The 12,460-nt window shown below is 45.2% G+C and overlaps 1 protein-coding gene across 1 annotated transcript in view; it reads left to right on the top strand.

Moving 5' to 3' along the window:
- The window catches only part of MPRIP (myosin phosphatase Rho interacting protein), a 477,073-nt gene that overhangs the window by 240,529 nt on the left and 224,084 nt on the right, over window positions 1-12,460 (top strand). The window lies entirely within an intron of this gene.

A 12,460-nucleotide genomic window follows, 5' to 3' on the forward strand; every position in this document is an offset into this window, starting at 1 on the left:
ACGCGAAATTAGTTTCCACCGAGGTCACCAAAATAGCTTGAAGTGGCTTTAATCCTCCAGACTGCAACCTGGGCCAGGGAAAAGCTATATATTCAGCCCCTCTGAGTGGGGGCCTAATTTTTTTTCTTCTATCGATCCCAAGCTAACGAACCTTAAATAGATTTTCCAAAGCCTTTGGGTTACCAGCAATGCTCACAGCAAGGGATGTGAACACCGGGTTAAAAACACACACACAAATCAATATGATTTCTCGTGCCTTTTGAAAACGCTTCCCCGTAAAAGGATTTTGGCTTTCTCTTTCTCTTCCTCCCTCCTGCCTCACGGATCCAGTTCACGTGGTGCTCATTTCCACCGGGGCCAATTCCTTCTTATCAATTCGGTCAGCTTTGTAAATACAGATAATATCTTGATTGTTCCCGTATTAGAGATCCCGGAGCCTGCCGGTGATGAGAAATTACAGGAGGGCCACCAAAACCGTGCTGAAAGGAATCGTCACCTAACTAAAGGCCACGGATGTTTTCTTGCTATCCAAACGTTTAAGAGTAAACACTTGGACTTCCGCAGGGTAGCTGATAAACGCAACGACTTTGTCAGGACTTTTGAGCTTTGTTCCTCATTGTTGCCCTATTCCGGCATGTGACATGCAGAGAACATTTAATCTTGTTCTTGAACAAATCCGTTTCACCCCTAAAAAAACATATGGGAACTAGAAGTGTCATCTGTGTTAACGAGGAAGTGGACATCTGGACTGAGCTGAGATTCAAGAGAGAACTTCAAATGGGTTTAACCATCTTGACAGCTATATCAGTGAAAGATTTCACTGTGAAATGCGATTGATTTTTCTTCTTCTTTGGTAGTAGAAGAAGCTAGCTCTTCTTCTACTCTTCTGAATTTAGGAGAAGGAAAGAAGGGAAATTGAATGCTGCACTGATAATATCGTGTTTAGGAAAATTGATAAAGAGTCTCTTGGCGGCTTGAATACGAACAGATTCATCATAGCACACACGTCTGTGGGTGGAAGTTCTCGTCATCGGATGCATGAACTGTGTTTGGCCGGATTATACATGGATTTAGATGGAGGGGAGGGGGAAGCCGCCTTGAGAGCCTTTTTGCCTAAAGGGCAGGGTAAAAGTACTATAATAAATAAATAAATAAATAAATAAATTGTAACGCTGGCGCCAAATGGCTGTGGAATGCAAAAAGTACAGTTGTTGTGACAATTCAATAAATATATTCCAAATAAGAACAGCAACCATTCATAACAGCAATAACAGGTGTGATAATACAACCATCCTAGCTTTGGTTTATCAGTCAACACTCACAGTGTGTGTGTGTGTGTGTGAGTGTGTGTGTGTGTGTGTGTGAGAGAGAGAGAGAGAGAGAGAGAGAGAGAGAGAGAGAGAGAGAACCATTATCTCCATTCATGCCCCAGCAAATAGACTCAAACTTCTTGATCAGTTCTACTTCAGCAATTTCTACTTCCGGAATTTAAGAAAGCCATAAAGACTGATCTCTTCCGGCAGGCCTACCCAGTTGAATTTTAAATTTGCCTTTTAATAATGTGCTGCTTTTAATAATGCATTAGTTTTAAATGTTTTAATTAGTTATATGATGTTTGCACTTGTGTTGTTATTATTATTATTATTATTATTATTATTATTATTATTTATTTATTTATATAGAACCATCAATGTACATGGTGCTGTACAGATAACACAGTAAAAAGCAATCCAGAGGGAGAGGCGGGTAACAAATAAATTAATAATAATAATAATAATAATAATAATAATAATAATAATAATTTGTTACACACCTCTCCCTCTGGATCGAGGCGGGGTACAACACAATTAAAAACACCATAAAGTACATAAAACTAATTCAAACGTTTAAAACCAGTGCATCATTATAAACAGCACACCATTAAAAAAGGCATCTTAAAATTCTGCTGGGTAGGCCTGCCGGAAGAGATCAGTCTTGGCTTTCTCAAATTCTGGAAGACTGTTACGTTGACGAATCTCTCCCGGCAGGTCATTCCACAAACCGGGAGCGGCAGAAGAAAAGGTCCTCTGGGTAATACCTGTCAGCCTAATTTTGGCTGGCTGAAGTAGATTCTTCCCAGAGGACCTGAGTGTGTGTGGGGGGGCAGATTGTATGGGAGAAGGCGATCCTACAGGTAGCCTGGACCAAAACCATGTAGGGCTTTAAAGGTGATAAGAAACACTTTATACTTTTTATTATTTCAATGAAAAAGCTTATGGACTGCCACTGAATATCTCAAGATGGACACTTTATTAGTGAACACTTCCTAGCTGTTGAAACCCTTTACAGATTATGATGGTTATTCACTTCCTGTTGCTTCACCAAACTGACCATTAGAACCAACCATCCTATAGACAGGACAGAACAGGGAGCAGCAGCAGCAGCAAACAGCCATCATTGCCACTTTGAAATAGTTTACTGTTTGAATGACAGATGATTGTTCTTTTTGACCTAATGCAAGCCGCTCTGAAAAGCCGGATAAAAGCAATTAGCATAAACAATTCAATACGGATTTAAAAACAAAAAGGCCCTTGAAAACTTGTGGTTAGATTGGGCAGGAGGCAACTGTCTAGTACAGGCCCCAACTTGGTGCCCTCCAAAGGGTTGGGCTACAACTCCTATCATGCTGGCTGGGGAAGATGGGAGTTGTAGGCCAACATCTGGAGAGCACCAGGTTAGGGAAGGCTGGTTTTGCAATAATTCAACCCCGATTGTGTGAGGAGAACTGTTTCCAGAGTTCATTGGGTTGAAGCAAGGGCACGCACCAAGGTCCACCAAGCGTATCCCGATCTGTTGTGGTATCAAGGTCCGCCTTTTCTTGGCTCTTTGTACAGTCTCAGGGTATGCCTATATCTAGTCCTGAAATGACTCTGGTCTCAAGTTCATGCAACAACCTCGTTCACCCCGTCTACTGTAAACAGTAATCTACCATGGTAATAAACACATGCATTGAGTACTGAGCTCAGATTCCAAGTTATGAGAAAAACGCGGCCGCCACCATGGGCTACTGCTGCTGTTGCCAACCTCTTTCTGGCGTCACTCCAACTGGTTCAAGAAGATGAGGCGATGAGGTCATCACGGTCAGAGTTTCTCAGCTTTTCTCACCAGTGGCTGCCAATCAAATTGAGCCGGGACCACGACATTCTGAGCGTGATGAGATCGTATCTGTGGCGGCCACGTCTTCCTTGAAACATGTACAAGGAGGGCCCCAGGCCATCTCGCTCAAGCTAAGCAGGCCTGGTTCTGGTCCGTACCTGGATGGGAGACCGCCGGAGAACCCTCACAGATGCCACCTTGGGTTCCATGCTAGAAAGGAAGAATTAAAAATACAATGAATATAATAATAAATACATGAATAGAATATAAAGGTGGATGTAGTTTGGGCTTTCATTGCAGAAGTAGTCCTTTGGTTACACACACACACACAGAGAGAGAGAGAGAGAGAGAGAGAGAGAGAGAGAGAAGACAATACAGGTCTTGAGGGACCAATGGTCTGACTCATAGAATCATAGATCATAGAATCATAGAATAGCAGAGTTGGAAGGGGCCTACAAGGCCATCGAGTCCAACCCCCTGCTCAATGCAGGAATCCACCCTAAAGCATCCCTGACAGATGGTTGTCCAGCTGCCTCTTGAAGGCCTCTAGTGTGGGAGAGCCCATAAGCTCACCAGGCAACTGATTCCATTGTCGTAGAACAATGTCAGTAGAAGACAGCTCCTTATTACAATTCATGTACAGTCCACATCAGTAAGAGAGCATGCATAAATACAAAAATGGAAGTGAAAGCCATAGGCCAAGGTGAAGAAGTCCTTCCTTTTATCTGTCCTGGATCTCCCACCAATCAGCTCCATGGGATGACCCCGGGTTCTAGTATGAAGAGAGTGGGAGAAGAATGTCTCCCTGTCCACATTCTCCACACCAGGCATCATCTTGCACACCTCTATCATGTCTCCCCTCCTCCTCCTCCTTTTTTTCCAAGCTGAACAAGCCCAGCTGTTGTAACCTTCCCTCCTAGGGGAGATGCTCCAGCCCCTGGATCATTTTAATTGCCCTTTTCTGCCACGACATCCTTATCAATTCAGCTGCCTGCATTTTTGGACTCCCTTTGGAGGTCTGGCTGTGTGACTGTTGTGATGAGAACATGCACTTCAAAATGTACCATTCTGGCTTTGGTAAAAAGCAGAAAGTAAATTTGCCTTTACGGGTCAAACTCTCCCTTGCTAAAAGTCGCATTTTGTTCTGCTTTGGTCCAATACACGCTGTTCCCCTTCTGTTTTCAAAGACCCAGTGGGTCAAGGTGACAACCTTCCTGCCAGCCCAGCTGGGTTCTCGCCAACCTCGTCTGCCTGCAACGACTTCATTTGCACAGCTTGGAAGGTCCAAGTAGTCCTGAATTGCTCTGTTCTTTCCTGGCACAATTGCCTCCCCCGTCGCCTGACAGAAGGGCCCTCAGAGCACGTAAAAGAACTCACAAAGGACTGTTCTAGCTGTGTCTTAAGGACAGCTTGCTTTTGGCTCGTACGTCTTGAAGCGTTTTGAAAATATTAACCAAATGTAGGGCCTGGGGGAATAATGGCCTCTGGAGCATTTTGCAACCACTTTTTTGGGGGTGTGTGCATGTGTCTTCTTCTTATATTAATTAAACTATTAATCATATTTCTTCCTCCTCCTTCTCCTCCTCTAAATACAACATTCTTTTAATTTAAAATAGCAATGCTCGATTAGCTGAGACCTTGGTCTGATTCAGCAAGGTTCCCCCAGGGCATCTTTAGAGCAGGGATGGGGACCCCTGGTTTGTGGGCTGGATGTGGCCTCCAGGGGATCTTCCTTTGCTGTTATGTTATCTCCTATAACCGGTCAGAGGTAAGAAGGTGTTTAAAGGCCATTCAGCTTCTTCAAGTACCCGGCAGATTTTGAGCTGTGCATTCTGCAGGCAGGTGAGCCGTAGCATAGATCCGAGGTGTGCATTTTGCAGGCATGAGACCTGCTTACTTGTGAGTAGACATGCAGAGTCCTGGGATTTGGGCTGCTCTTTTAAACTTCTGCTGGATGATTCAGTCCTGCTTACTTCTGAGTAGAGACGCAGAAACCTTGTCTATCCATAAGGAGGACTGGGAAGTCACGGCATTTGTAATCAAGCAATGGCACAAGTTTGAGTGTGATTTTTAAAGGGGCGCCTTGCTCTCCACAGTGGGAAACCCCAGGGTTTAAGGAGCCATACTCTTTGCCCAAGAAGTAAGCCTTTCCCATGATCCCAAATGCGATGGAGCTGACAGTAGCTACAGAGTCGGGACGGAAAGGCCCTCTACATATTAATGTCACATACTTATACACTGATGGGATTTGAGCTGACAGTGACTGACCAGGAAAAGGGTCTTGGGGTTATTACGATGGATAGCTTCATGAAGTTGTTGGCCTGGTGTGCGGCTGCTGCGAAAAGGGCAAATTCCATCTTGGGGACCATTTGGAAAGGGATCGAAAACAAAACTGCCAAAATCAGAATGCCCTTGATGGAAATCCATGGTGCAACTACACTTGGAATACTGTACACAAGACAGGTCAAGGCACCTCAAAATGGATATTGTAAAACTGAAAAACGTGCAGAAAAGGACAAAGCAATTTTTTTTTTATCCATGTCTGTATTTCTATGCCGCCCAATAGCCAAAGCTCTCCGGGCAGTTCTCAAAACAAAACTCAAAGCCGTAAAATGCGATAGTAGAGTAAAACATAATAAAAATCCCACAAGTAAAAAAACCATGTAGGAATAAAACCAAAGTAAGAGCCAAGATCAAAGCCAGTAGCAGTGCCAAGATCTAAAAACGCACGGATGCATTTTTTTAAAACAAAAGGGCTAAAAAATCTTCAAGAGGTTACAACAGTTGGGGCTTTTTAGCTTAGGAAAAAAGGCAAATGTGGAAGCATGATAGAGGTGCATAAAGTTATGCATGATACGGAGGAATGAATAGGGAGGTGCTTTGCTCCTTCTTTCATAATGTTAGAATCCGAGGTTTTCCAATGATTTGTGAGAGATCTGGGTCAGACAAAAGGAAGTTCTATACTGCACATTGTATGAGCCAACAGTGTGATATGGCTGCAAGAAAGGCAAATGCTATTTTGGGCTGCATTAATAGAAGTATAGCTTCCAAATCACGTGAGGTACTGGTTCCTCTCTATTCGGCCCTGGTTAGGCCTCATCTAGAGTATTGTGTCCAGTTCTGGGCTCCACAATTCAAGAAGGACGCAGACAAGCTGGAGCGTGTTCAGAGGAGGGCAACCAGGATGATCAGGGGTCTGGAAACAAAGCCCTATGAAGAGAGACTGAAAGAACTGGGCATGTTTAGCCTGGAGATGAGAAGATGGAGGGGAGACATGAGAGCACTCTTCAAATACTTAAAAGGTTGTCACACAGAGGAGGGCCAGGATCTCTTCTCGATCCTCCCAGAGTGCAGGACATGGAATAACGGGCTCAAGTTACAGGAAGTCAGATTCTGGCTGGACATCAGGAAAAACTTCCTGACTGTTAGACCAGTATGACAATGGAACCAGTTACCTAAGGAGGTTGTGGGCTCTCCCACACTAGAGGCCTTCAAGAGGCAGCTGGACAACCATCTGTCAGGGATGCTTTAGGGCGGATTCCTGCACTGAGCAGGGGGTTGGACTCGATGGCCTTATAGGCCCCTTCCAGCTCTACTGTTCTATGATTCTATGAAACGACAAATACTTCCACAAGCTGTAATGGTGGCCACCATCTTGGATATCTTTAAAAGAGGATTAGACAAACAGATGGAGAAAACTGCTGTCAGTGACTACTAGTCATTGACTACTAGTCATCTATTATCTCTAGGATCAACGGAAGTATGTCTTTGAGTACTAGTTACTGGGAAACAAAGCTATTGTGTACATATTCCGCTTGCGGGCTTCCTGGGAAGAGTGTGCAGGCCTAGATCGGTCTTTGCGTTTTTATATTATCAGAGACACTCTTACTTTTACTCTTATTTCAGGAAGCCCTGGCCTGGGGAATTCCCAGCTACACTTATTGCCACGTACATGGCTTAACGGGTTAAATCCTGCCTTGGCAGGAACCTCAGCTTCTTATGTCAAGGCAGTGCTTTGTACGATGAGATTGCAGAAGCCAAATTTGGAAGCGGCCTCAGGAATGACCCGGCTCTATTTTGAGTAACAAAGTGGGGAGAAGGAGATAAACCACGTTCTTCTTACCGCCTTACATAACCTCCCCTTTAGAAGAACCTGCCACAAACGCGCTCATTAAGAAACCTGCCCCAGTGTCCGACTGACTTTCCTGTCGGAAACATTTTGCTAATGGGCCCGGTGAAGCCACCCTTTTAGCCAATCTATCCTTTGGAAGGTGCCCAGCTCCTTGGCTCGTGGTATCCATTGGCAGGGAGGCTGGAAAATACGTGTTGAGCATTAAGAATGCAAGGAGAGCGACTAATGTCGGTCGTACCCCTTGCTGGGCAGTTTCCCTTTAAGCACTTACGGGAAGTTATATCATGGGATTTTTCTCCTAGGTACCCTTGGAATAAGCAGAGGGTAGGACCTCGTCTAGTGAGCTACCGTGTGTGCTCAATGAGCGGAGCCCTTTTCTGGCCCAGAAGGAAATAGGATTGTGCCATAGCGAGCTTCAGCTATGCAGCGGTATAAAAATAATATTGGCTGCACTGGCTGCTTACACGCTTCCGGTCGGAATTCAAGTTGCTGGTAATGACGTTTAAAGCCCTAAAGGGCTTGGGACCTCCATACTTGAGGGAGCGCCTCTCCTTATATATGCCTGCCCTAGACCTTAGATCTATTGGAGAAGCCCTTCTCCGCATCCCACCAATGCAACATATATGCTATGTTGGGACAAGGGAGAGGGCTTTCTCTGTGGTGGAACCCTGACTGTGGAATGCCGTCCCCTTGGAGGCCCGATGGGCGCCAGCATTGATTGCATTTCGACGCCAAGTAAAAACATGGCTTTTTAACAAAGCCTTTGATGGTTAAACTCACTGGCACGTTGTTTTAACTGCATCTATTGCTTTTAAATTATATATTGTTTTAACTTGGATCATGGTTTAATTTGTTTTTAACTGTGTATATTTATTGTTTTATACCGTATGTTTTTATCTGTACGCCACCCTGAGATCTTAGTGATATAGGGCGGGATATAAATATTTTAAATAAATAAATAAATAAATAAATAAATAATATTAATCAATTATTATTGTTGTCATCGCCATCAGCAGCAGCAGCAGCACCATCATCTCCGGATGTCAAAGAAATCCATTTGGGAGGTGGAGTTCAATGAGGTTTCTTTTTTTGGACATTTGGTTCCCTGGAATTTGTTTTAGTTCCAGTTGCAGCGCCCAAAACGTTCTGCAATGAGTTGGTCCATTTGCGGATTTTCTAGGAATTTTGCCCTTTTTCGGGAAGGTTCTGCAGTTTGTGCAAATTTCTGAGCTATGTGCACCGATGTGGCCGAAATTTGCACAAATTGCTCAGAAATGTGTGCAAATCACACAACCCCCCCAAAAAACTGCTCCAAACAGTTCCCCCAGCTCGGCTTGCAGATGTAAAGCAAGTCGTAGATGCGGCAGAGCTCTGATGGGTCAAAAAAAGAACTGGATTTCCCAGCAATGGACATCCCTGGCAATATTAGCTTTTGCGTTCGGCTGTGGACTGGAAGTTTCTGGACTGGTTAGGTCTCATATAAATGTCAGGAACCTGGCCTTCCGCTGCCCCTTACGCCTGGAACCCTCTTCCAGAACATTTGCGAACTACAAGTTGAATCGCAGTTTTTAAAGCTCAGCTAAAAACTTTTATTTTTTCTAAAGCTTTTAAAACTTGATTTTGATCTGACTTTTATACTGTTAGTTTTACTCTGCCCTGTGCCTGTTTGGTGCATTCTCTTCCCCTTCTTATTGTTTTATTATGATTCTATTAGAATGTAAGCCTATGCGGCAGGGTTTTGCTATTTTATTGTTTTACTCTGTGCAGCACCATGTACACTGGTGGTGCTATATAAATAAATAAATAAATAAATAAATAATAAGATGTGTGCATTCAGTTTACTTAAAACAGAGATGGGTTGTTGGTCAACGCTGATGGATTACTCAACACAGATGGCTGTGATGCCACCCGTCCTACCTCAAGGGCGGTTGAATTGTCCTTACTGCTTGGTAAGGTGCTAGAGACGAGCAAAGGAGCCCAGCATGACGTCGCTCAGCTCTGTGTGCCTCAGTGGTCCAAAAAGGCTCTGTCTTGTTCCCAAAAGAGTCCGCAACATACTCTACTCTCTTCCCCCCACTTTGCCTCTACCTCATCTGGGCCCCCCAAAAGGCAATCGCATCTCTGCAGCTAATCCTGGTTGTTACGGTCCATCTCATTTTGTTACCATTACAATTAAAACTCTCCCTTTGGTCTTGACAGTCTATTCAGGAGGCTGGAAACTCAAGCCTGTGCCTCCTCCTATCGCCCCATCCCTCGAGGAGCGAGCGGCCAGGATCTACTGCCCGGAATTAATCCCAATCAGACAGACCCATTTACACACATCCCCCTGAACTGTGTGTGGTCTTGTGGTCAAAGTCCCGGAGTGGGTTCAAATCCCCACTGAGCTCTGAAGCTCGTGGGATGACCTCAGACCAGTTGCTACTTCCCAGCCAAACGCACTCCCGGGTTGTAGTTAGGATAAAATGGGGGTCGGGGAGTAGGATGTCTAAGAGTCCTTCTTTACAGAGGACAGTCTTCTATTTGAAGAGCTGCCAGGGGGCAGTTCTCTGTTTCAGGGCGTCCTCTATTTGATGGTCTGTCTAATCCAAATCTGATCCCTTCTCGATCATCCCAGAGTGCAGGACAGTATAAAAGTCAGATCAAAATCAAGTTTTAAAAGCTTTAGAAAAAAGAAAACTTTTTAGCTGAGCTTTAAAAACTGCGATTGAACTTGTAGTTCGCAAATGTTCTGGAAGAGCGTTCCAGGCGTAAGGGGCAGCGGAAGAAAATGGACGAAGCCGAGCAAGGGAAGTAGAGACCCTTGGGCAGGCGAGAAACATGGCATCTGAGGAGCGAAGAGCACGAGCGGGGCAATAGTGTGAGATGAGAGAGGAGAGATAGGGCGGAGCTAGACTGTGAAAAGCTTTGTAGGTCAACAGGAGAAGTTTATATTGGACTCTTATGTGAATTGGAAGCCAATGAAGAGATTTCAGAAGTGGAGTAACATGGTCAGAGCGGTGAGCCAAGAAGATGATCTTAGCAGCAGTGTTTCGATCTGAACTAGTCAGAACTCTAAAGGTGCTGCTCTATGCTGTGTGTTCATGTACCCGGCATCAAGAATGACACAAGAACCGTCTTTTCTTCAAGTGAGGGGCTTTGTCCATCTAGCCCAGTATTGTTAACACTGACTGGCAGCAACGGTTCTCCAAGGTTTCAGGCAGGGTCCCCCCCCCCCACCAGCCCTGCCTGGAGATGCCAGAGATTGAGTCCTAGAACTTTCGGTACACAAGCCATGTGCTCCTCCTGCACTGAGCTACAGCACTTTCCCCCAGTGATGAAGAAGCCAAGATATGGTGTGTTCCTTTGGTTAAAGATCTACTAGGAAAACATAATCAGCCTACAGCACGTTACTTAATTCCAAATATATATACCTCAAGCTGCTGCAGTGTGTGCAAAGGCAGGCTGGGGCCCGTGTAGCACCATAGTATTCATGCGCGTGTGCCTCTGTGTGTGCGCTGGAGACAAGATGCATCCTTCCTGCCTCCATTCAGAGAGAGAGGGAGAGAACATGAGAACATAAGAACATCAGAAGTGCCCTGATGCTGGATCAGACCAAGGGTCCGTCTAGTCCAGCACTCTGTTCACACAGTGGCCAACCAGCCATCGGCCAGGGATGAACAAGCAGGACATGGTGCAACAGCACCCTCCCACCCATGTTCCCCAGCAACTGGTGCACACAGGCTTACTGCCTTGAATACTGGAGATAGCACACAACCATCAGGGCTAGTAGCCATGGATAGCCTTTTCCTCCAGGAATTTATCCAACCCCCTTTTAAAGCCATCCAGATTGGTGGCCGTCACTACATCCTGTGGTAGTGAGTTCCATAACTTAACAAGCGCTGTGTGAAGAAGGACTTCCTTTGATTTGTCCTGGATCTCCCACCAATCAGTTTCATGGGATGACCCCTTTGGGTTCTAGTATTTTGAGAGAGGGAGAAAAATGTCTCCCTATCCGCATTCTCCATACCATGCATAATTTTGTACACCTCTATCATGTCTCCCCTCAGCCTCCTCTTCTCCAAGCTAAACAATCCCAGTTGGTGTAACCTTTCCTCATAGGGGAGATGCTCCAGCCCCTTCATCATTTTAGTTGCCCTTTTCTGCACTTTTTCTAGCTCTATAATATCCTTTTTTAGGTGTGGTGACCAGAACTGTACACAGTACAGTGTCGGTCGCACCATCAATTTGTATAAGGGCAGTACGATACTGGCCGTTTTATTCTCAATTCCTTTTCTTATCATGCCTAACATGGAGTTTGCCTTCTTTACTGCAGCCGCACACTGGGTGGGCATTTTCATCAAGCTGTCCACCACAATCCCAAGATCTCTTTCTTGTTCGGTCACCACCAGCTCAGATTCCATTGAAGCTGGGTTTTTTTGCTCCAACGTGCATCACCTTACACTTGCTGTTGAGCCTTGTGGAATTATGACTGTGGCTTATTTTATTTATTTATTTCTTTATTTATTTATTACATTTCTATACCGCCCAATAGCCGGAGCTCTCTGGGCGGTTCACAAAAATTAAAAACATTCAAAGTATAAAAGCATCTCCTGGCTTTAGTTTTTGAGGGCCCTTTTTGAGGTAAAACACCTTCCATGAGTCTGTCTTTCACCACCCTCCTCCTCCTCCTCCTCCTCCTCCTCCTCCTTCTCCTCCTCCTCCTCCTCCTCCTCCTCCTCCTTCTCCTCCTCCTCCTCCTCCTCCTCCTTCTCCTCCTCCTCCTCCTCCTCCTCCTCCTCCTCCTCCTCTTCATGGCTCCCACTTCCTTGCTGTCTGGCATCTGCTGCTCTTCCGTCTCACAACCTCCATCATCTGGGCCAGAGCAAGAGGCAGGTGAACTCTGGGCGGCTCTTGTATTTGGTCCCGGCTGGGGTGTGGGTCCTCAGAAGATACCCAACCATGCTTACACTTGATGCTGGCCCTGATTCTTCCCACACCTTCCCAACCTTGAAAACCGTGACGCCTGGTTGAAATACATGAGCTACGCTCTGCTTTATCATCCAGCGGCAATCACAGGGCCAGCCAAAAAAATAAAAGATGAAATTCTACCAAGGGGCGCCAGCATTGTTTTTTGGTCAGCAATCTGGTTTATTACCAATCTCGTCAGGAAAAGCATCAGAGCACAAAGCATCTCACTGCCTGCTTGCCTCCTCT

The sequence above is a fragment of the Elgaria multicarinata genome, chromosome 17 (assembly GCF_023053635.1).
Source record: "Elgaria multicarinata webbii isolate HBS135686 ecotype San Diego chromosome 17, rElgMul1.1.pri, whole genome shotgun sequence".
NCBI lineage: Eukaryota > Metazoa > Chordata > Lepidosauria > Squamata > Anguidae > Elgaria > Elgaria multicarinata.